The sequence below is a fragment of the Bombina bombina genome, chromosome 7 (genome assembly GCF_027579735.1).
Source record: "Bombina bombina isolate aBomBom1 chromosome 7, aBomBom1.pri, whole genome shotgun sequence".
Lineage (NCBI taxonomy): Eukaryota > Metazoa > Chordata > Amphibia > Anura > Bombinatoridae > Bombina > Bombina bombina.
The window spans coordinates 451,972,936-451,997,533 of NC_069505.1; positions in this window are offsets into that span (position 1 = coordinate 451,972,936).

Below are 24,598 nucleotides of genomic sequence, written 5' to 3' on the forward strand. Positions count from 1 at the left end.
CTAGTTAAAATAAATACAAAGTTGCCTGTAAAATAAATATAAATCCTAAAATAGCTGCAATGTAACTATTAGTTATATTGTAGCTATATTAGGGTTTATTTTATAGGTAAGTATTTAGTTTTAAATAGGATTAATTTAATTATAGTAAGTTTATTTTGTTTTATTTAAATGATATTTATCTTAGGGTGTTCGGGTTAGAGTTAGGTTTAGGGGTTAATAACTTTATTATAGTGGCGGCGGTGTCCGGTCGGCAGATTAGGGATTAATAAATATAATATAGGGGTCAGCGATGTTAGGGGGCAGCAGATTAGGGGTTCATAGGGATAATGTAGGTGGCGGCGGTGTCCGGAGTGGCAGATTAGGGGTTAATAGTATAATGCAGGTGGCGACGATGTTGGGGGCGGCAGATTAGAGGTTAATAAGTGTAAGCTTAGGGGTGTTTAGACTCGGGGTTCATGTTAGGGTGTTAGGTGTTGACTTAGAAAGTGTTTCCCCATAGGAAACAATGGGGCTGCGTTAGGAGCTGAACGCTGCTTTTTTGCAGGTGTTAGGTTTTTTTTCAGCCGAAACTGCCCCATTGTTTCCTATGGGGATATCGTGCACAAGCACGTTTTTCCAGCTTACCGCTACCGTAAGCAACGCTGGTATTGAGGGTTGAAGTGGCGCTAAATTATGCTCAACGCTCACTTTTCTGAGCCTAACGCAGCCATTCAGACAACTCATAATACCAGCGTTGTCTTAAGGGTGCGCTGGAAAAAAAGCAGCGTTAGCAACGCAGGTCTTTACCGACAAAACTCTAAATCTAGGCGTTAGTCTTTTAAAACCTTTGTCAAGTCCACCCACCATTTCCACGTTTAATGTAGTTGGGAATAAAGGGGATCGGCTAGTAGAGACATGTGGTCTAGTAGCAATTATGTGGTCCTAGTTTTTAAAGAGCTGTTTATGAATATCAAGGTGTTGAAATTGAGGTGATCTGAGATCAGCCGGTACCCAACATAGGGCGTGTACCAGGGGTGCTTTAAATATGTGTGAATTTATTGTTACCCATGCTTTATGTTCTTTCTTCCTATGCCAATCTAGTACTCTCTGTAATGTCACCGCTTGATAATAATCCTCTATTTTGGGAAGACCCAGTCCTCCCGTGTAGGGTCGGTCTGTACATTGTGTCTCTATTGATTCTGGGTCTACACCTTCCCCAGACGAACGTGTTTAGACTATTTTGAATCCGAATCATATACCATCTAGGGATATGGAGTGGCAAAGCCTGCAGAATATATACAATTCTAGGTAGTGTGGTCATCTTTATGGCCTGAACTCGCCCCCACCAAAACAGGTGTTTGTTTGACCATGTCTTAAGATCACATTGAGTGTTAAGGAGTAGAGCGTTATAGTTTTTATCTAAAAGTGTCGTCTGACTGGGGGAAATGTGAATCCCCAGGTATTTAATTGAGTCTGTTTTCAATCGGAGCGGGCAGATCGTAGACAAAGATCTGAAATTACTATTTGAGAGTGTGATGTTAAGGATTTTAGGCTTATGTTTATTGACGAGAAAACTAGAGAACTTCCCAAAGTTGTCTAATTCGGTAAGTATTTCCGGTATTGTTTCGAGGGGGGATGTTACTGTGAAAAGTACATCGTCTGCATACATAGCTATTTTGTATTCTTGATGATCAAATGATATTCCCTTTATATTTTGGTTCCTGCGTACATGGGAAGCAAAAACTTCCATCATCAAGACAAATAGGATTGGGGATAAGGGGCATCCCTGTTGCGTACCATTGTGTATTGGGAATGTAGATGACAATATCCCATTAACATTTACTTTTGCACTCGGATGAGTATACAAGCTAAGAATTCTATTAATTAATTTAGGGCCGAATCCTATATTTTTTAGTGTTAATGTTAAGAATTGCCAATTAGTCCGGTCAAATGCTTTTTCCGCATCTATGGCTATAAGCACTGACTCAATATTATGGTGTTTAACATATTCTGTAAGGGTCAGGACTCTGAGGGTATTATCCCTGGCTTCTCAGCCAGGAACGAAGCCTACTTGGTCTGTATGTATAATGTCATTGAGAACTAAGTTTATGCAGTTTGCTAGAATTTTTCCTAATATCTTTATGTCAGTATTAAGGAGTGAAATGGGTCGGTAACTAGCTGGGTCATCTTGTGGTTTGTCAGATTTTAGGATTACTGATATGTGGGCAGATAGGGAGTCATTTAGTAAATGAGAGCCCTCATCTAGAGAAAGGAACAGTTTTAAGAGATGGGGGCGCTATTATAGTTTTGAAAGTTTTGTAGTATAAATTAGTGTATCCGTCAGGTCCTGGGCTCTTTCCTACTGGAAGGTCGGTAATAGCTTTTAGAACCTCAGTTAAGGTTATGGGCTTCTCTAAATCTGCTATTTGCGATTGCGATAATTTATTCAGGTTGGCTAATTCTATGTATATTGCCATGTTCTGTTCATCACCTGTATTAGTATTTGTGTTTAAGTTGTACAATCCACAGTAGAATTCCCGGAAATGGGTAGCTATTGCTTTGCTATCATAAGTATATTCCCCCTGTTGAGTTTTTAATCTATGAATATGAGTAAGTGTTGTTCTATCTTTAAGAGTGTTTGCTAAAATTTTACCCGGCGGGCGGTTGCTTTCATAGAAATATTTTTTCCGAAGCTGTAATGCTTTCCTTTGAGCATCTCAGTAGAGTAGTGTTTTAAGTTAATTTCTTGCTGCTGTCAAAGCGTTAAGGGTGGGGCGGTCAGATGGGGAGTACTATTGTTGTATCTCTAGTGTATGTAATTTAGTGGTTAGAGAAGTTAGTGAGGAGTCAAATGATTTTTTAAGAAATGCCTTATGTTTAATGCATTCTCCACGGAACACCGCCTTATGGGCGTCCCACACAAAGAGGGGATGAGTGCCTGGTATCGCATTATGTTTGAAGTATTCTTGTAGGGAGGATGTTAATTTTTGTGTCGTTGGGGGATGATGTAGAAGATAGGAATCTAGTCTCCAGATGAATGGGTGTAATGGGGAGTCTGGCCAGTTTAGTTTTAATGAAATCATAGAGTGGTCTGACCACGCTGTGGGAATGTCTGTGTCTATCAATAATGAAAGGCTGGACTGGTCAATGTATAATTGATCTATTCTAGAGTACATAGACCAAGGATGAGAGAAGAAGGTGAAATTATGCTGCGTGGGGTGCTGTGTCCTCCATGTATCTATTAACCCTGAGTGTTTGATGCAATTATATACTGAATTAGGAGAGTGTGGGGATGTTTTAGTGTTTGAGGATGTCGTGTCTAACGTGGGATCTAAAATAGTGTTTAGGTCACCACCCATAACCACTGTGCCTTTACGTGTTTCTTGTATCATAGACTTTAGTCTATTAAAGAATCTGTTCCTGTGCGAGTTGGGAGCATATACATTGATTAATGTAATTGGTCTGTTGTATATGAGGCCTACTATAATAAGGATTCTTCCTTCATTATCAGATGTGTGAAGCAGTTTGAAGGGTAAGGAGTGATGGAGAAGAATTCCTACTCCGTTTTTTTTCTTTTCATGGGAGTTGAAAAATCCTAGGGGGAAATTTTTATTAGAAAGTTTGGGCTCATGGGCTCTGGGAAAATGTGTCTCCTGTACAAATACTATTAAGCTTTTCTGTCTTGCAAACCATTGCAAGGCCACAGATCTTTTTGTAGGAGAATTTAGACCTTTGGCGTTTTGTGAGGTTATTAAAATTGATCTACACTCCATATCTATATCGCGATTTGGACTTTGTGAGTGAGATATGTGTAAATTGCTCACCCGAGAGTGACCTCACGTTCTGATGTTGGGACCTACCACAGCTATACGTTAAAAGAGGATGCCAGGAACGGACTTGTGTGCCAGTGTTTCTTTCTAAGAGGTTTATCTGCCAGAGGATAAAACCTTGTCTTGCGAGAATACTGTAATAAATTAATAAACAAACATAAAAACAACAAAACAAATAACCAACATATTTAAACCAATAATAATAATTTTCTAACAGTTTGTAAACTATAATCAGGATTGGGGTCAATAAACCTTCTCCTGATGACAAAATGGGGGGGGGGAGTAAAAGCAGCAAAACACTGCTATCGTTTCCCCAAGAGAATCATAGCTACCATGCTCATTGAGAAGTTCCCCACTCTAAATGTAGGGACTCTCAATTTAAGTAAGTATAACACGGAACCAGATTTTTTTTTCTTTACTTATATAAAGGGACAGCTTGATACTGGGTACCCTTGATTCAATAAGTGTCTCAATAGAGAACAGTGGGACTCCTCAAAACGATGATCTCAGTCAAGTAATTTGTGACCTAAACAGTTGGTCTGTTTCTCATGGTGGAGCAGTGGAAAGGTCAGAATGTTGGCTGGACACAGCGGCAGTCGTTTTGTGTTTCTTGTTCACTGTGGTCCACTTTTGTCGCTGGGGTTTTGACAATGGAGGATCTGTTGTCTGTGTATCTCTCAACTGGTCTGCATCTTGAGGGATGTGTTTCGGTAGAGGGATGTTTAGTTGTGAACAAAAGAGGTTGAGGTCCTCGTATATACCTTGTATATAATTTCTTTGTTGCTTTTAATTACCCTGATAGCAAAAGGAAATCCCCAACGATAGGGGATGCTATGTTCTTGCAAATGCGTGGTGAGAAATCTGACATCTCTCCGTCTAGATAGAGTTAATGGACTTAGGTCTGAAAAAATTTGTATTGTGTCGCCATCTTTTTTAATAGGTGCTTTCCTTCTAGCTGCTGCCAGCAGTTTTTCGTTATCTTTGAAATGATGACAGCGGAGTATTATATCCCTTGGAGGTGCTGTGGACGAGGGTTTAGGTTTTAATGCTCTGTGCACTCTATCCAGGGATATTTCGGTGTCTTCTTTGTTGTCGAGAAGGGAGCAGAAGAGGTCCTGAAGATATTGTGGTAACGTGGCGGCCAGGATATTTTCAGAAATGTCTCTGATCCTTAGATTTTGATGCCTGCCACGGTTGTCAAGATCTTCTATTTGCATCTGCATTAGTTCTTTGGTCTGTTGTTGAATTTGCATGCCATGCAAATTAATTGGTTCAGAGATCTCTTCAGCATACTCCTCTAGATAGAGTACTCTATTTCCTAAATCTGCAACATCCCTTTTGACCTCTGTCAGGCTTTCTTTTATGAGTTGGCTGACTTGGTTCATAAAGGATGCAAAGTCTTCCTTTGTTGGTAGGGACTGTAAATCTGCTCTTGTTAAAGGGAGAGTAGTGTCAGTTTGTACAGTGTCAGTTTCCTCTTCATGCAAACTACTGTTTGAGTGTGGAGAACTGGGTGATACAGAAACGTTCGCTTCTACTGTTTTGAAATAGGAGTTTAGCTTTGTGGAAGTTGTTAAGGCTGATTTGCCTATCTTATCCCCTTTGGGGAGATGTTTAGATGCCATCTGTGTCTTTTAATCTGCAGGCTTATAAGGGAAAGAGATGACAATATTTATTATATTGTATATTTGTTACCTATATGAATAGCTTAGACCTATTTCAGGTTGACTGGTGAGCTCAGATGAAATTTTTGCTCTTGATGCGTGCCACGTGACTCAAACCAGGTTGAGATATTGTGCGTAGCTACAAATGGTGTGTTTTAGGCCCAAATTTGGCTTTAGATATTTTCGTTACCAGACTCTATACGGTGTACTCATTTTGTCAGGGCTTTCATCAAGGGTATTTGATAGTGCTTGTCGTCCTAACTAAGTGCTCCGTTGTGTGAGTTGTATTGTTGGGGGCAGCGGTCTTATGGACAGGCATTTATATGGTTAGTCTGTGTGTTCTGCTTTACTTACAGCCTTCCGATCCGCTCGCCCATCACAAGTGTCACTGATGGTTTTGGCGGGTTGTGCGATGCTTTTGGGTGCTTGCGTGTATCTCTGCTTCCCCTCACTAATGCCTTCCTCAAGGCCGTTCTTATGTGTCAGCGTGTGATGCGATCCATGAAGCAAAGATGGCACCTCACTGTTCCGTGCCGTTTTTAGTCCCGGTAGGCTAATGGGTCAATGTAGCAGTGTTTAACTTTCTGTTGTCATGTGTTGACAGTCTCCGGTCCCTCACACGCTCATAGGAGTCTTGATAGCCTGCTACACATTTTTCCGCTCTGCCTTTTGATTCTCGAAGGGAAAGCCTCACGGAGCATCACAAATTTGCAACCATGCTGGATCGTGGTTGGCTCCGCCCCCCTCGGTGCAATATTTTTTTTAAATAATTTTGTACTTTGTAATGTATTTGTGTTTTGTGCAACTTTTTAGTTTTGCGAAACAGTTAACCACAGTTTTGAAGTTGCAGTAATAATTCAAGCATAAATCATGATTGCGCTCACGCTTTTACGATGAGTGCAAATACTTGCAATATATACCTTATCACTTGGGCACAATCGTTTGTGATCCACTTGTAATCTAGCCCAATGTGTGTGGTTTATATCTATGCACATAGGTTTTATTATGCAGATACTTAACATTGATCATTCATTTTTCATCAGCAATGTACGTAGTGTATTCACTTTGTAAATGTTTGCGAATTTGCAGTCTCTTCTTATTCTAGACATGGATTTACGAGTAACTATCTTGTACCTGTTTATCTAAATGTAGTGTTTGTCTAGTCAGGCCAAATGACATGCTAAAATATATACGTATCTAGTATATGCATGTGTATAGTACATACTGATACTTATTTCATGTACAGATTTATAAACTTTGTATTATGCGTAAGTTTATGCAATTCAGAATTTATAAACAATATTCCGGATACCCGGATTTATTCCTTTTGTCCTTCAAGAGATTGTGAGCTTTCCTTTTCTTAGAAGCAGAGTCTTCCTAATTGACCAGCAGACATGGATCCTCTTTGGGAAACATCCCATGATGGCTTAGGGGTTAGCTAAGTTGGGTTGAAAGCTGAAGGTTGAGAGTTCAAATACAGCTATGGCTACTAGCTTTAATCAGAAATCCTGCAAAGGTGGCTGCCTTTTATCTAATGTGTCCAGGACCTGGAGTGTTTGTCCCTGTACCTGTCTCAGAACTGGGCCAATGTTATAGCTTCTAAGAAGTAAGGGACTTTCAGACCATCTTAGACTTGAAAACCCTAAACAAAATCCTAAGGGTACCTACCTTCAAGATGGAAACAATAAGCAAATTTTTACCCTTAATCCAACAGGGTCAATTCATGCCTATTATAGACCTTAAGGATGCATACCTGCACATCTCTATCCACAAGGATCACCATAATTTACTAAAGTTTGCATTCTAAGACAAACACTATCAGTTGTCGTCCTTCTATTAGGTCTGAATACAGCTCCTCACATCTCTATGAAGGGGCTAGGAGCATTGTTATAAGAGCTAAGGGGATCTCAATTGCCCCTTATCTGGATGTTATCTAAGTGCAGGCTCCTGCCCTGCCTAGAGCTATTGCTCATACTTAAATGTTATTATCTTTCCTCTAAGTCTACAGTTAAAGAATCAGTGTTCCAAAGCACTCTTTATCTCCAGCTACAAGGGTGTCCATTCTAGGAGTCATCATAGATTCTGTCCTAATGTGTCTATTCCTAATGGAGTCACACAGAATTAAGCTTCAGAAGGTGTGTCTGTCCCTGTAACATGCTTCTTTTCCATCATTAGCCCTATGCATGGAGGTAGTGGGTCTTATGTTTGCAGCTTCGGATGCTGTTTCTTTTGCCGACTTTGCAATCTAAGCTCAATCAGTGGTCAAAAATTATCTGCAACAATTGGAACAGCAGATTGCTCTGGACTTGTCTGTCAGACAATCTCTCTCTTGGTGGATACAAGGTACTTCTTTGACCCTTGGGGCGTCCTTTCTGTGCCCATTTTGGCATATTGTGACGACGGATGACAGTCTTTCAGCCTGGGGCATGGTCTGGAATTCTCAAAGAGCGCAAGGAGTAGGGTCCCTCTGGAGGCAAGGTTACCAATCAACATTCAGGAACTCTAAGCGATTTTTCGGGCTTTTCAATCCTGGCTCTTCTTAAAAAAGGAAGGGTTTATCTGTTGCCAGTCGGACCATATCACTGCGGTGGCCTAAATAAACCATCAAGGGGGTTCCCGCAGTCCACTGGCTATGCAGGAAGTGTCCTAAATTCTGTCTTGGGCAGATAGGAATCAATGTTCCCTGTCAGTAGTTCACATTCCAGGAGTGAACAATTGGAGAGCGGATTAACTCAGCTGTCAATCGGTCCAATGCACTTGTATATATGTCTTTATATGTTTACATATGTATTTCTGAACATAGATCTTTGATCAATTAATAATCAAATGGGGCCTACCAAACATAGATCTGATGACCTCCCATTTAATTTACAATCTTCCAATGCATTGTACAAGATCAAGAGATCCAAAGGCTCAAATGATAGATGCCTTGGTGTGTCCATGGATTATTCATCTAGCGTACATTTTTTTCTTCTGTTTGTTCTACTACCAAGCATAATTGCTCAAATCAAACAGGAGTCAGCTTTGGTAATCTTGATTTCTCCAGCCTGGCCCCGCAGAACATGTTATGCAGATCTAGTGCAGGTGTCTTCATCTCCTCCATGGCTTCTTCCTCTAAGGCAAGATCTGTTTTTTTCAAGGGCCTTTTTTCCATCAGTTTCTCAATTCTCTAAGCTTAACGGCGTGGAGGTTGAACACCTAGTTTTTAAACCTAAAGGTTTCACCGATTCAGTTATTGATACTGATTCAAGCCTCAAATTTCTGGTTTATCTGTTCTGTTTCATAGAAAGTTAGCTAAGCTTCCTGATGTTCAGTCCAGGCGCTAGTAAGAATTAGGCAGTTGTGACACCTATTTCTCTGCACTGGAATTTTAATCTAGTTCTTTTTGTTTACAAGGTCCTCCTTTTGAACCAATGCATTCCATTGAAATCAAACTTTTATTTTGGAAAGTACTTTTCTTGTTAGCAATCTCCTCAGCTAGGAGAATTTGAGTTATCAGTTTTTGTCCTGTGATTCTCCATTTTTAGTTTGTCACAAAGATAAAGCTGTACTTCGTCCAAAATATGATTTTCTTCTTTTGAAAATATCAATCAGGAAATTATTGTTCCTCCTTTGTATCCAGATCCTGCTAAATCTAAAGTCTTTTACATAATCTTGATGTAGTCTGAGCATTGAAGTTCTATCCTCAAGCTACTAAAGAATTTAGACAAGCTTCCAGTTTGTTCACTACTCTGGGACTCGTAAAGGGCAGAAGGCTACTACTGTAGTTTTGCTTCAGGCCGCAGTGTCTTGTAAATAGGAAATACCTGAAAATCGACCCACCTTTTCCGTAATATGGATCTGCTTGGGTATTAAGTCTAACATGTTTTGGAGCCCTATGGCCTTTCATCATTATATAAAAGAAAACATAATTTATGCTTACCTGATAAATTAATTTCTTTGGAATGATTATAGTCCATAGGCCCCGTCTGTTTCAATTTTTGGGGTGACAATTCACATCTATAGACCCTGCTTTTGTCTTTCCTACCCATCTGTTTCCTATTCTCTAATCAGCTATGTACTAAAATGAGGAAAGATGGGAGGTGGGAGGGAATTTAAGCTCTTGTGTGGGTTCTTACCCTCCTCCTTTTGGCAGTAATTATATCTCACATGTTATGGAGGCCTAAGGACTATCATCATTCTGAACAAAAATAATTTATCAGGTAAGCATAAATGATGTTTTTAGATGGACTTTACATCATCTAATCTTAATTTTAATATTTTATGAAATTCTAATACCCCACACTCCAGCAGCCCACTTCAAATGTAAATAATTTTTGAGCTAATGGTTTTGACTGTTCTCTAATCGGCGTTCTAACCATATGGCACTCACAATTTGTTTGTGGCTAGAGCGCAAATTGGAGAACAATCAAAACTGTTAGCTCAACAACCAAAAATTTACTTTTGAAGTGGGCGGCCGGAGCGTAGGTTATTAGAATCTCATCACTATATTGAGAAGTAAGTTATAGCGCATCTTCATTACAATGGATTAATTAAAGTCCATCTAAAATTCAATTTCCATTCCAGATCTGATTGTACGAATTGTAAACTTTACCATCAATTTAAGCCTTTCCAGCTAAACATCCTTATACTCTATATGGTATAACAGAATTGCCTGAGTTACAGAGTTAGCTGGGGAGCTGCTAATTATCCCAGAAGGTGTTGTTTACACTTGTTAAAGTGACACCCATCACATGAGTGAGATTATTCTCTGTTGAAGATTCTATGTATTGCTTTGATAAACTACACTGGGGGACAATTTTCTTTGGTTTTGTTGTTCTAGAATCATCCTTGTTTTAACTACAAGACGTAGTTATAAAGATTAGTTTTGGAAATTAAATAATTGTTTCTGCGATATAATTATTGCAAAGGCAATTATCCCACCTAGACAAGCAGGGGTACTTTTCTAGATGTGCTAATTGCCTGTGCAATAAATCTATTGCTCTTAACTTTATGAAATTGAGGATTTTAATCTCATGCTTTTATCTCTACCATAATTTAAATGAATTAAAGTTTCTATGAACACAATTTTAAAAGTTCTAACTACATTAGGTAAAAAATTGAAACATTCATTTCAATTTAATTCAGTCTAACAAAGTAGGACTTTTTAAAAATAGCCCCTTGTGTCCAGTAAACTGATATTAAGTCTTAGCATGGAAGCTAGGTAAATGGCTAGGGGTCACAGTGTCTACAACAAGGGTAGGGGACTTGCTAACTTAAAAATAATTATGTAATTTATAAATAACATTATCCCATTGTGTTTCTTATTGACAGGTAAATTCACAAACTTCATAAATCCTAGTCATGGTCAGGGAGTGGACGCTTCTTTAAATCTTCTTCAAAATCAAAGAAGCCATGTGGAAAATGTATGTTCTGAATGTGGGAAAAGTTTTACCCAGAATTTGCATCTTATTAGTCATCAGAAATGTCATACAGGAGTAAAGGGATTTTCATGTTCTGAATGTGGGAAATGTTTTCTCAAGAAAAAACATCTTTTTAGACACCTGAACATACATACAGGAGAAAATACATTTTCCTGTTCTATATGTGGGAAATGTTTTAACCGTAAAGAACATCTTGTTACTCATCAGAAAATTCATACAAGAGAAAAACGATTTTCATGTTTTGTATGTGGGAAGTGTTTTACATGGAAATCACAGCTTATTAGTCATCAGAAAATTCATCCAGGAGAGAAAGAATTTTCATGTTCTCAATGTGGGAAATGTTTTACCTGGAAAAAAGATCTTCTTAGACATATGAAAATTCATACAGGAGAAAATCCATTTCCCTGTTCTATATGTGGGAAATCTTTTTACCGTAAAGAACATCTTGTTGCTCATCAGAAAATTCATACAAGAGAAAAAGAATTTTCATGCTTTCTCTGTGGGGAATGTTTTACTGAGAAATCACATCTTATAGTCCATCAGCAAATCCATACAGGAGAGAAAACATTCTCATGTTCTGTATGTGGGAAATGTTTTACTAAGAAATCAACACTTGTTAGGCATAAAAAAATCCATACAGGAGAGAAAGCATTTTCATGTTCTGACTGTGGGAAATGTTTTACTGAGAAATCATGTCTTATTAGGCATAAAAAAACTCATACAGGAGAGAGAGCATTTTCATGTTCTGAATGTGGGAAATGTTTTAGTCAGAAATCAAGTCTTTTTAGGCATCAGAAAACTCATATGAAAGGAAATCAAAGCATAACTTCCTAAGTGCAGAGGTTGACATGTAGTCACTCATATAATACCTAGTGCTGTTGATGACTACATGTGATCCAGGGTCCCTAAATACATTTGAATAGCAAAGTAATCACCTGGAGCCCTTTGTATAAATTGAATTTATTAATATAACTAAAACCCTTATTTATATTATGAAATTTAAAATGTAGGTACTGTTGAGGGCATTATAGTCAGATGATCACTGAGGTGACAGTGTTTCTCTAGCTGAAATTTAAATTGACCAGGTGTATAGGTTTACATGGTGAGCCTACGTTAACAAAATAAATGCAAGAGGGTTTCAAAAACCCTTGTCTGGATTAGGATATCTCTCCAGCTACATAAAATGCATACGCCTAGATTTGGAGTTTTGTCAGTAAAGACTTGCGGTGCTAACAAGCCTTTTTTTTTCAGCGCACCCTTAAGCCAACGCTGGTATTACGAGTTTTCTGAATGGCTGCGTTAGCCTCAGAAAAGTGAGCGTTAAGCCAAATTTAGCTCCACTTCAACCCTCAATACCAGCGTTGCTTACAGTAGCGGTAAGCTGGAAAAACGTGCTTGTGCACGATTTCCCCATAGGATACAATGGGGCTTAGCTGGCTGGAAAAAAAACTAACACCTGCCAAAAAGCAGCGTTCAGCTCCTAACGCAGCCCCATTGTTTCCTATGGGGAAAGAAAATTTACGTCTGCACCTAACACCCTAACATGAACCCCGAGTGTAAACACCCGTAATCTTACACTTATTAACCCCTAATCTGCCATCCCCGCTATCGCTGACACCTACATTATATTATTAACCCCTAATCTGCCGCTCCGGACACCGCCGCCACCTACATTATAGTTATGAACCCCTAATCTGCTGTCCCTAACATCGCCGACACCTATATTATATTTATTAACCCCTAATCTGCCCCCCCCAACATCGCCGCCACCTACCTACACTTATTAACCCCTAATCTGCCGACCGGACATCGCCGCCACCTACCTACAATTATTAACCCCTAATCTGCCGCCCCCAACGTAGCCGCTACTATAATAAAGTTATTAACCCCTAAACCTAAGTCTAACCCTAACACCCCCCTAACCTAAATATAATTTAAATAAAACGAAATAAACTTACTATAATTAAATAAATTAATCCTATTTAAAACTAAATACTTGCCTATAAAATAAACCCTAATATAGCTACAATATAACTAATAGTTACATTGTAGCTATTTTAGGACTTATATTTATTTTACAAGCAACTTTGTATTTATTTTAACTAGGTACAATAGCTATTAAATAGTTAAGAACTATTTAATAACTACCTAGTTAAAATAATTACAAAATGACCTGTAAAATAAATCCTAACCTAAGTTACAAATACACCTACACTATCAATAAATTAATTAAATAAATTACCTACAATTATCTAAACTAAAATACAATTAAATAAACTAAACTATATTACAAAAAAACAAACACTAAATTACAAAAAATAAAAAAATATTACAAGAATTTTAATCTAATTACACCTAATCTAAGCCCCCTAATAAAATAAAAAAAGCCCCCCAAAATAATAAAATTTCCTATACTAAATTACAAAAGTAATCAGCTCTTTTACCAGCCCTTAAAAGAACTTTTTGCGGGGCATTACCCCAAAGTAATCAACTCTTTTAACCTGTAAAAAAAAATACAAGACCCCCCAACATTACAACCCACCACCCACACACCCCTACTCTAAAACCCACCCGATCCCCCCTTAAAAAAACCTAACACTACCCCATTGAAGATCACCCTACCTTGAGCCGTGTTCACCCAGCCGGGCACCACTGGTCATCCGATCTGTCCAGAAGTCTTCATCCGATGGGGCAGAAGAGGACATCCGGACCGGGAGAAGGCTTCATCCAAGCGGCATCTTCTATCTTCATCCATCCGGCGCGGGTCCATCTTCAAGACATCTTGGATGACGTCATTTAAAGGAATCTTCATTCAGTCTTCGGCCGTGGAAAGAAGAGGATGCTCCACGTCGGATGTCTTGAAGATGGACCCGCGCCGGATGGATGAAGATAGAAGATGCCGTTGGATGAAGTCTTCTCCCGGTCCGGATGTCCTCTTCTGCCCCATCGGATGAAGACTTCTGGACGGATCGGATGACCAGTGGTGCCCGGCTGGGTGAACACGGCTCAAGGTAGGGGGATCTTCAATGGGGTAGTGCTATGTTTTTTTAAGGGGGGATCGGGTGGGTTTTAGAGTAGGGGTGTGTGGGTGGTGGGTTGTAATGTTGGGGGGGGTCTTGTATTTTTTTTTACAGGTAAAAGAGCTGATTACTTTGGGGCAATGCCCCGCAAAAAGCCCTTTTAAGGGTTGGTAAAAAAGCTGATTACTTTTGTAATTTAGTATAGGGTAGGGAATTTTATTATTTTGGGGGGCTTTTTTATTTTATTAGGGGTCTTAGATTAGGTGTAATTAGATTAAAATTCTTGTAATATTTTTTTATTTTTTGTAATTTAGTGTTTGTTTTTTTTGTAATATAGTTTAGTTTATTTAATTGTATTTTAGTTTAGATAATTGTAGGTAATTTATTTAATTAATTTATTGATAGTGTAGTGTTAGGTGTATTTGTAACTTATCCTGGCGTCGAGAAAGTTAGTAAAATGAGGAAGGCGGCACTCACCACAGGCAGGGCAGTCCAAGGACAAACCACTAAAATGATCAGGCAGGGTTTGGCAACGGAAGAGCAGTCCAAGGGCACACCACTAGAATGGTCAGGCAGGCAGGATTTGGCAACAGTAAAGCAGTCCAAGGGCACACCACTAGAATGGTCAGGCAGGCAGGGTTCGGTAACAAAGAGCCAATCCAGAACAACAGGGGCTAATAAGCAGAGCAGTCAGACAGGCAGGGTTCAGCAGCAATAATCAATCCAGCAATTTAGGGGTTAAGAGGCAGAGTAGTCATACAGGCAGAGTTCAGCAGCGGTATAACAATAAGGCAGTAAGAAAAGTATGATCTATCACACCCAGGAGCACACAAAGTAACACCTATACTTGGGCAGTTATAGATCGTGCAAGGAACACTTACATAGGAGTAGGATTCGCGCCACAAGCGTCTGACCGGCATCAGAGAGAGAGAGGAGCTTGCGGCGATGATGTCAGCGCCGCACGCCTCCAGACCTGGCAGCCCTGGGCAACGAGCAGGGAAGGAGACGCTGTGCCCCTAGCAACGGCTAGAGCGGCGTGGCGTGACATAGCCCCCCACTCAAGGGTTCCCCACTCAAGGGTTCCCTCCGGGAACCAGAGTCGGCCTCAAAGGATGAGCAGCATGGAATCTTGAGACCAAGGATGGAGCATGCACATCACGGGCAGGAACCCAGGAATGATCTGCCACGAGTAACCCTTCCAATGTATCAGATACTGCAGTTGTCTGTATCTGGAGTCCAGGATCTTAGACAAATGTGTTGAGTAGAGATCCAAACACGTTCACCCACTGGGATGGCACGTACAGAAGCTCTATGACAATCAGCAAACTTCTTATATCGAGAGACAGCTGAACGTAGCAGAGAGCGAATATGTTGCCAATAAGTGGTGAGTCTAGTGATGTGTCGGTCTGCAGCAAGAACCCCAGTGGACTGAGGAGAAAGAGGGAAGACACGAGGTTGATACCCTGCTGCAGCTTGAAATGGAGAACATCAAAGATAAGAGTGCCAATGAGTGTTTCTTGCCAGCTCAGCTAGGGGTAACAACTCAGACCAGTTGATATGGTGAGCGTTGACAAAGGCTCTAAGGTAGGTTTCAAGATCCTGGTTTGCTTTTACAGTTAGTCCGTTGGTTTGAGGATGGTAGCCAGAAGACAAAGAAACAGTGGTCCAATCAACTTACAAAAGGCTCTCAAAAAGGCAGAGATGAACTGTGGATCTTTTTCGGAAACAATATTCACAGGAATGCCACAAAGTCGTACCACATGCAAGAGAAAGAGAGACAATACTTCTCGGGCAGAAGGCAGTTTGGTTAGGGGTATAAAATGAGCCAGTCTGGAAAAGCGATCCACCACAACCCAGATAACTGTATGGTGGTCAGAAGGAGGAAGGTCCACAATGAAATCCATTGTTATGTGTCTCCATGGTTGTTTGGGAATGGACAATGGTTGGAGCAAGCCAGGAGGCAAAGATAGGGGAGACTTATTGGCAGCACAGAGGCCTTCGCATAATTCTGAGCGTCAGACTTCATAGTAGGCCTCCAGGAGGTTTACTAGACTGGGCTCATTGCAATCTTTGCAGAAGGGTGGTGTTTAGTTGAGCAACCACACAGGAGGGGGGTATGATGTGTTCAATAGGAGCTTCAGAGGAGTCACTTGAGTGAAGGAACTGATGGGAAAGGGCATCTGCCTTCTTGTTCTAGGTCCCAGGAAGATAAGAGACCACAAAGTTAAAACGGGAAAAGAACAAGGCCCACCTGGCCTGTTGAGGGTTGAATCATGAAACGGTGATCCAGGAAGTTCCCAGCTGCCCCTGAATCAATGAAGGCTTGAGTGTGGACAGTATTCTGAAGCAAGGTAAGGGTAACAGGTACCAGGTTCCGAGAGGAGTGAGGGGATTTAGTAGAGATCATGCTTAGAGGTACCCCTGTGTTATCCCCTAAGCATTGGCTTTTCCTGGCCGAATGTCACAGTCCTTTAGTTGGTGGGAGTTAGATCCACAATAAAAGCATCGTCTCAGTCTCCTTCTTCTCTGTCTTTCAGACTCTGAAGGTTTGAAGAAGGAGAGATCCATGGGTTCCTCCACTGAGGTAACTGGAGCTGCTGAAGGGGTAGAGGATGCTGCCGAAAGTGGGTGAACAGGATGGAAGGACCCTCCTTGTTCTGTCTCTCTCGGCTTGTCTCTCCTGAAAGCGAGAGTCCAGACTGATACAAAGCATTATAAAGTCATCCAAATAAGGAGTATCACAACAAGCGAGTTCATCTTTGATGCATTCATGCAGACCCCTCCTAAAGACTGCCTTGAGAGCACTGCTATCCCAAGTGGTTTCAAGTGCCAAGGTGCGAAACTCAATGGCAAATTGTGCCACAGTTCTATTGCCCTGGCAAAGATCCAGGAGAGAATATTCTGCAGCAGAGGTACGAACAGAAGCCCCAAAACACAAGATAAAGCAGAAATGAACTCCAAAAGGGGAGAGACCCAGGCTAGGGCCTTGTCTTTCAGTAAGGAAATGATAAAGGTGACCCTTGACTGGGGAGACTAAAAGATGTGGATCATTGCGGAAGTGCAGCCTGCATTGGTTTAGAAAGCCCCTGCAATCAGTAGTACCTTCCTACTTGTCAGGCAATGGTATCCGGGGTATACTTCCAGAAGCAGAGGAAGAAGTCACAGTACTAGGAGTAGGGGCTGGTGGTGAAACAACAGGAGCGGTATCCCTCGCTGTAACTAGTAAGGAGAGTTGAGCGGTAATAGCCTCTAGCTTGGAATCTATATTCTTCGACTGTGTGGTATGGGTTCCCAACATCTGTCCCTGAAGATAAACAGCTTGTGCCACCTCATCTGGCTGCATAGCCCAAGTATAATGTAATGCTCGTGGGATATTCCTCTATCAGACCGAACTTGGCCCATATTCTTGTTATCCCAACATCGAGCCGGAAAGATAGGGAATATCCCAGAGTAGAGAAAGTTAGTAAAATGAGGAAGGCGGCACTCACCACAGGCAGGACAGTCCCCAGCGGCAACGGCAGATCGGTCCAAGGACAAACCACTAGAATGGTCAGGCAGGCAAGATTTGGCAACAGTAAAGCAGTCCAAGGGCAAACCACTAGAATGGTCAGGCAGGCAGGGTTTGGCAACAAAGAGGCAATCAAGAACAACAGGGGTTAATAAGCAGAGCAGTCAAACAGGCAGGGTTCAGCAGCAGTATATCAATCCAGCAATTTAGGGGTTAAGAGGCAGAATAGTCAGACAGGCAAAGTTCAGCAGCAGTATATCAATCCAGCAATTTAAGGGTTAAGAGGCAGAGTAGTCAGACAGGCAGAGTTCAGCAGCGGTATATCAATAAGGCAGTAAGAAAAGTATGATCTATCACACCCAGGAGCACATTAAGTAACACCTATACTTGGGCAGTGATAGTTCGTGCAAGGAACACTTACATAGGCGTAGGATTCGCGCCACAAGCATCTGAACTGCATCAGAGAGGGAGAGGAGCGTGCAGCGATGACGTCAGCGCTGCACGCCTCCAGACCCAACATAGGCAATGAGCAGGGAAGGAGATGCTGCGCCCCTAGCAACGGCTAGAGTGGCGTGCTGTGACAATAATAAGGGGATTATGCACCTGTGAGTATGTCTACCTGTATGGAATAAAGGGGTGTGTTTTACACTACTTGGATGTGCATATGATGAAGGGCTGAGTTCCCGAAACGTTGTGTTCTGTTTCTCTTGTCCTAAAATAAAGATTGAAGATTAACCATTGCTGGTGCTGTTGCTATTTTGTTTGATTATAGCCAGTCAGGATAGAGACAGTGGCTACTATCTAGAGATACATCTGTTGTAATTCGTTATAACTGAAACAAGAAACATTGGCTTCTCTAAGAGATAGATCTGATAAACCAAAGAATAGTTGTAGATAGATACACCTTCCTATTATGTATGTGTATTGTGTGGTCTTTTATACACATAGCTAAGATTGGTCTTTTCTGTACATTTGTGTAAGTTAATCATTTCTGCATATATAACTCTGTTTCTCTGAATGTTGTTACACTCCATTTGCGCCATCATCCTTTACAGTTATCTGCTTGTAACCAAGTAGAACAGCCTGCCTTGTTGTCTCACTGAAATAAACCCGCCATTTACACAGAAGAAGTGGGTCTTGTCTGTCATTCCCAAAGCTTTGCCGAGGTAACATCCCCTAGACCAGGGGTCAGCAACCTTGGCTCTCCAGATGTTTTGGAACTACATTTCCCATGATACTCAGACAGCCTAAAGAATGTCTTAGCATCATGGAAAATGTAGTTCCAAAATATCAGGAGAGCCAAGGTTGCTGACCCCTGCCCTAGACAAATGGGTGTCAGCACTTGGGTAGCCCATAGTCCTATACACTACAATCCCTACTCTGAGAACACGTATATAACAAAGTATAACTGTTCTGGGAATACGCTTTTTGTAAGATATAATAAGAGTTAAATAACCAAAAATACATGGTTGCAGTGTAGGACAACTCTGACAAGTCATGGGGGCCGATTTATCAAGCTCCGTATGGAGCTTGATGCCTTTTGTTTCCAGCGAGCCTTCATGCTCACCGGAAACAGAAGTTATGACATAGCGGTCTAAAGACTGCTGCTCCATAACTTGTCTGCCTGCTGTGAGGCTGCGGACAGAAATCAATTTACACCCCCTGCTAGCGGCCGATTAGCCACGAATCTGCAGGGGGCGGCATTGCATCAGCAGTTCACCAGAACTGCTGGTGCAATGATAAATCGCTTTTGGCATTTATCGATGTGCGGCGGACATGATACGCTACATCGTATCATGTCCGCTCGCACATTAATAAATTTACCCCATGGTGTGGGATGGACATTTGTGAAGCTGAGCTGTAAGTCTTTAGTGTAGTTAAGGTATCATAAGGTTCATTACATAAAGTTGCTTATTTTCATCAGAACACCAATAAGAGTCTGACCACTGATATTAAACCAGGCGGTTAGATGGATCGCACTTTCAGATTGGCACAGATAGTGAAATAACAGGTCTTTACATATACATTAATAATACAATTAATAATTTTGAGGGGCGGCACTTGGCTTTTTTTTTTTTTTTTTTTTTTTATTATTATTTTACATTAACATTTTTTTTTACTGCAAATTTTTGGGGGCGACCTAAGAAAAGCTGTGAGTGTGAGAAGATATTTATTTTTATAATTATTTACATTTAAAGTTTATTTGCCACGCGCAGGCAGTAACCAAGTGCTGCGCGGGAGGTTTTGAAAGAGACAGTCACAGAGGAAGTGGGTGGAGCAGATGATGATCTGCAATCTCCTGTGAGCTGCACTGTTAGGACTCGGGGCTTTTATGGGAGCCGTGTTTAACTGTTTACTTGAAATCAATGAAATGTGGTAAGAAGCAGATTATTTTTTTCTTCTCTTGCTGGTTGTGATTGTTTCACCACTGCTCACCTCCCTTTATGTACAGGAGAACCTTATGATCATCACGGCAGCTGTATGAAACATCACTCGTTCATGCTGTCAGTTCATTGAGGGACAAATCATTTCTGATTTCAATGTAATTAAATCTGCTCAGCCTCATAATAAATATGTTACTAGTTCCTTCATATTCACTATATCTTAATAACTAGTTAAAATCATTTATTTTTTAGTTAGAAAACAGTCAGTTTCTACTAACACCCTAAATGTAATTGTATGTGCTTTATTACACTGGCTCTAAACCTGTTGAACTTTGTGAGCACGCACAAAGCCACAAACAGCAAAATAACACTAATGCTGCTTTTCAAAACCAAGACTTAGCATTAGCAGCTTCAGTTCATTACAGATCCCTATGTCAGTGACTCAGTGTGCTTCACGTTTCTGTTGTGAGTTGCAGATGGGGGAGGAGGCTTGGTTGTTGCCTAGTCAACCAGAAAGCGTCCTCCCTGTAGTTCAAAAGGCAGTCCGTGTCTGTAGGTTATCATCTGAACAGATCTGCTTTCAGGGTAAGAGTTGTAGCTTTGTTTATCTTTGTTTAAAAAAAAAAAAAAAAAAAATCTAATGTAAAGTGCTGCTTATCTCACAGTTTAAAAAAGAAGCTCACTTTATGCAGCTCTGCTAATTGCAATAACTTTTTAGGGAACAACTGGAACATTGCTTTTAAAGTTGCTCCTATAAACAAATGCAGGCTAGTTACAAATTTTTGTCATGCATTGTTAAAAATTGGATTTTTTTTCTGCTCTGCAGGGGTTAAAGTTAAGCAATTCTTTTGTGTGAGGGGCCAATAAATAGGGCAGCACCAGTAGTTTCACAGTTCACTAAGCAGAGTAAAGTTCCACATGTACCATCACTGCAGAGTACTCTGCCTATGATGCTATCTCACATAGAAGAGAAGGCAGATTCTCTCATCTAAATAGACAGAGGGCTGACTATAGCTGGCTAGTAAGTCAACTCACTCTACCACCCACATACAGTTATGAAGGCAGTAACCATGCCAAGAAGTACAACACAGCATAAAAGAACTCAGATTATCTCATTTAATTGATGCTTTTAAAATGATAATGTGTGATGCATAGTAAAAATGTACACAAAATTAAATCTGGATAAAAATGTAATCAGGAGACTTAAATCTTGCTGTGGTCACATGGTCACTTTTCTCTTGCAGTCATATAGTGAAGAAGAGCTTTCAAAGCAAGGGTTAACCCTCTGCAATCTGAAATCAGAATAGATAGTGAGAACTTGCAAGTTGTGTCCTAAACAGTTAAATTAGGCAGTGAGCAGATCTGCATGTAGTGAATTTTATTTTTCTATTATTAAAATAGCAGCAATGTATTAGATTTTGTTTTAAAACATATCTAATACTGTCCTAACATCACTGCACTCAAATCTGAACACATTTTGAGCTGTAGAAGCTAAAGGAAGCTTGTGTGTGTGTGTGTATATATATATATATATATATATATATATATATATATATATATATATATATACACACACACACACGTCACAAGTCCTGGTGAACATTTTCTAAGAAAAAGTAACAATACCCTGACCAAAAAATATTGTGGCTGAAAAATAGCATAAAACTTAGGGGAGGCGGGGGGGCAGCAGAATTTTGAGTGCCTAGGGCAGCACAAAACCTAAATACGCCACTGCTCCAGACTAAAGAAAAAGAAAAGGTCTGGGAGGCATTCTGCTAGGAAGGGCTGCGCAGGGATTTGAACCTGTGGCTCTGTGCTTGTCAGTCGGTTTGCTTGCATGTTGAGCCACAGCCAGTTCTAGCAATAGCATGGAACTTAAAATATCTGATATATCACTATTTTGTCTTACTTGTAATTATAAAGGTGCAAAACACAGGTGCTCTTAATTTTGGAATTACTCAGAACCAACCCTGTGCAAAACCTCCCTATTTAAGGATGGCTCTTAGTCTGCATTTGGTCTTCACATTGGATCTGTTTTGTCACAAGTCAGAACCTGTTTCCTGTACTTCTTTACTTATTTGGAGAAAGACTACACCTTTGCACCTGCTTACAAGGTATTACCAGGAGAAAGACTTTAACTTTAAACCTGTTTCCTGTTTACAAGTTTGTTTCCTGCCTAGTGCAATTCCTGCACTCAGCTATTACCAGGAGGAAGACTTCTGTACTTATTTGGAAAAAGACTTCACCTTTGCACCTGTTTACAAGGTATTACCAGGAGAAAGACTTTACCTTTAAACCTGTTACCTGTTTACAAGTTTGTTTCCTGCCTTGTGCAATTCCTGCACTCAGCTATTACCAGGAGGAAGACTTCTGTACTTATTTGGAAAAAGACTTCACCTTTGCACCTGTTTACAAGGTATTACCAGGAGAAAGACTTTACCTTTAAACCTGTTACCTGTTTACAAGTTTGTTTCCTGCCTTGTGCAATTCCTGCACTTCAGCTATTACCAGGAGAAAGACTTTACCTTTAAACCTGTTACCTGTTTACAAGTTTGCTTCCTGCCTTGTGCAATTCCTGCACTTCAGCTATTACCAGGAGAAAGACTTTACCTTTAAACCTGTTACCAGTTTACATGTTTGTTTCCTGCCTTGTGCAATCCTGCACTCAGCTATTACCAGGAGAAAGACTTTACCTTTAAACCTGTTACCAGTTTACACGTTTGTTTCCTGCCTTGTGCAAATCCTGCACTCAGCTATTACCAGGAGAAAGACTTTACCTTTAAACCTGTTACCAGTTTACACGTTTGTTTCCTGCCTTGTGCAAATCCTGCACTCAGCTATTACCAGGAGAAAGACTTTACCTTTAAACCTGCTACCTGTTTACAAGTTGTTTCCTGCCTTGTGCAAATCCTGCATTTCAGTTATTACCAGGAGAGAGACTTACCTTTTGAATCTGCATCTCTGCTTACTTTGTTTATTTCCACTCCTGCCGTATGTGGACTTAACATACCTGAGTAGCACATTTAAATATACCCTGCAAGTGTTTGCTTAATCAAAGTATTTTGTTATTTTAATAAATCTGATATATTTTCAATCTATATGGCTTCTACTAATCTTCCTTTAAAGCAACTGTTCCAGACAATGAGGCTCTCACAAGATATCCTGAAACAGAACATGACACTAATAGAGTAACAAATAAATGACTGGTACATGAATCTGCAAGACAAATAGAGCATAAAGAGTGTGAGGAATGCAGGGAAGGGGAATGTGTAATGTATAAAGAAGGAGGAGGAGAAATTGTGAAGTGTAGTAGAGAAGGATGTTCTTGTAAAAGCCGGAAGATGAAAACATAATTTATACTTACCTGATAAATTAAATTCTTTCATGATGGTGAGAGTCCACGATCCATTACTCCTGGTAATTACTCTTCTCAACCACTAGGAGGAGGCAAAGATCCCCAAACCCCAAGAACTCAATATAACCGCTCCCACCTCACAGGTACCTCACTCTAACGTAAAGCCAATCAAAATGAGGGAGGAAAGAGAAATAAGAGCAAAAATTAAAAGGAGCAGTGGAAAAAGATGTGCGAAAGAAAGAAACCAACAGCAGAAAAACAAGGTGGGATCTCGTGCACTATAACAACCATGAAAGAAATTAATTTATCAGTTAAGCAGAAATTGTTTTCTTTCACGACCCAATACTCCTGGGAACTGAGACCCAAGCTGTGGAGTCCACGAGCAACAATACATAAAGGGTGAGATTAAAGAAACATCTTTTTTCACTGAAAATCCACAATCCCAAAATAACCGAAATAAGGCTTTTTTATGCACTTAAAAATCATCAACAGGCAAAAATAAATCAAGCTGACACAACTGCCTGAAGGAGATTCCTACCAAAGGCTGCCTCAGAAGAGGCAAAAACATCAAAATGGTAGAATTTAGTAAAAAATATATGAAGAAGATAAAGTAGTTGCCTTGCAAATTTGTTCAACAGAAGCCTCATTCTTAAAAGCCCAAGAAGTGGCAAGTGATCTTGTGGAATGAGCTGTAATCCATTTAGGTGGGGATAGACCTGCCTCCAGATGAGACTTATGCATCTAAAGTTTCCACCAAGAGGCCAAACAAACAGCAGAAACTTTCTGTCATTTCCTAGAACCAGGAAAGTTAATAAACAAACAAGAAGTTTGTCTGAAATCCTAAGTAGAATCAATATAATAGTTTGATGCTCTAACATCCAAATTATGCAAAGATCTCTCTGCAGCATTTTTGGGATTAAGACACAAAAAATGACAATCATTTCCCATATGATATTGTCTGAAGACAACTTTAGGCAAGAAATCTAACAATCCTTAAAACTGCTTTATCCTGATGAAATATCAGATAAGGAGAATCACAAGAAAGAGCAGACAACTCAGAAACGTTTCTTGTAGAAGAAATAGCCAAAAGAAACAAAACCTTCCAAGAAAGTTTAATATATACTAGGCTCAAAAGGAGGAGCCTTCAAAACCTTTAACACTAAGTTAAAGGACCAGTTCACTCATGGGAATGGCGTTCACTGGCAGCAATAACACTATATTAACAAGTAAAGGAGATGAAAATGTATCATTATAGTAGTTTGTAAAATATATATTTTAACTTTTTTTTCTATTCTTCTTTTCAGTTCAGCTCAATGTCCCTGGAATGCCCTGATAAAAGGGCAGTGCTACAATACTCTGTTACCCCACCCTATGGCCAATCAAAGTGCTTTAGTAAATTATATTTTAAAACCGTAAACCTCAAATGAGCACATTA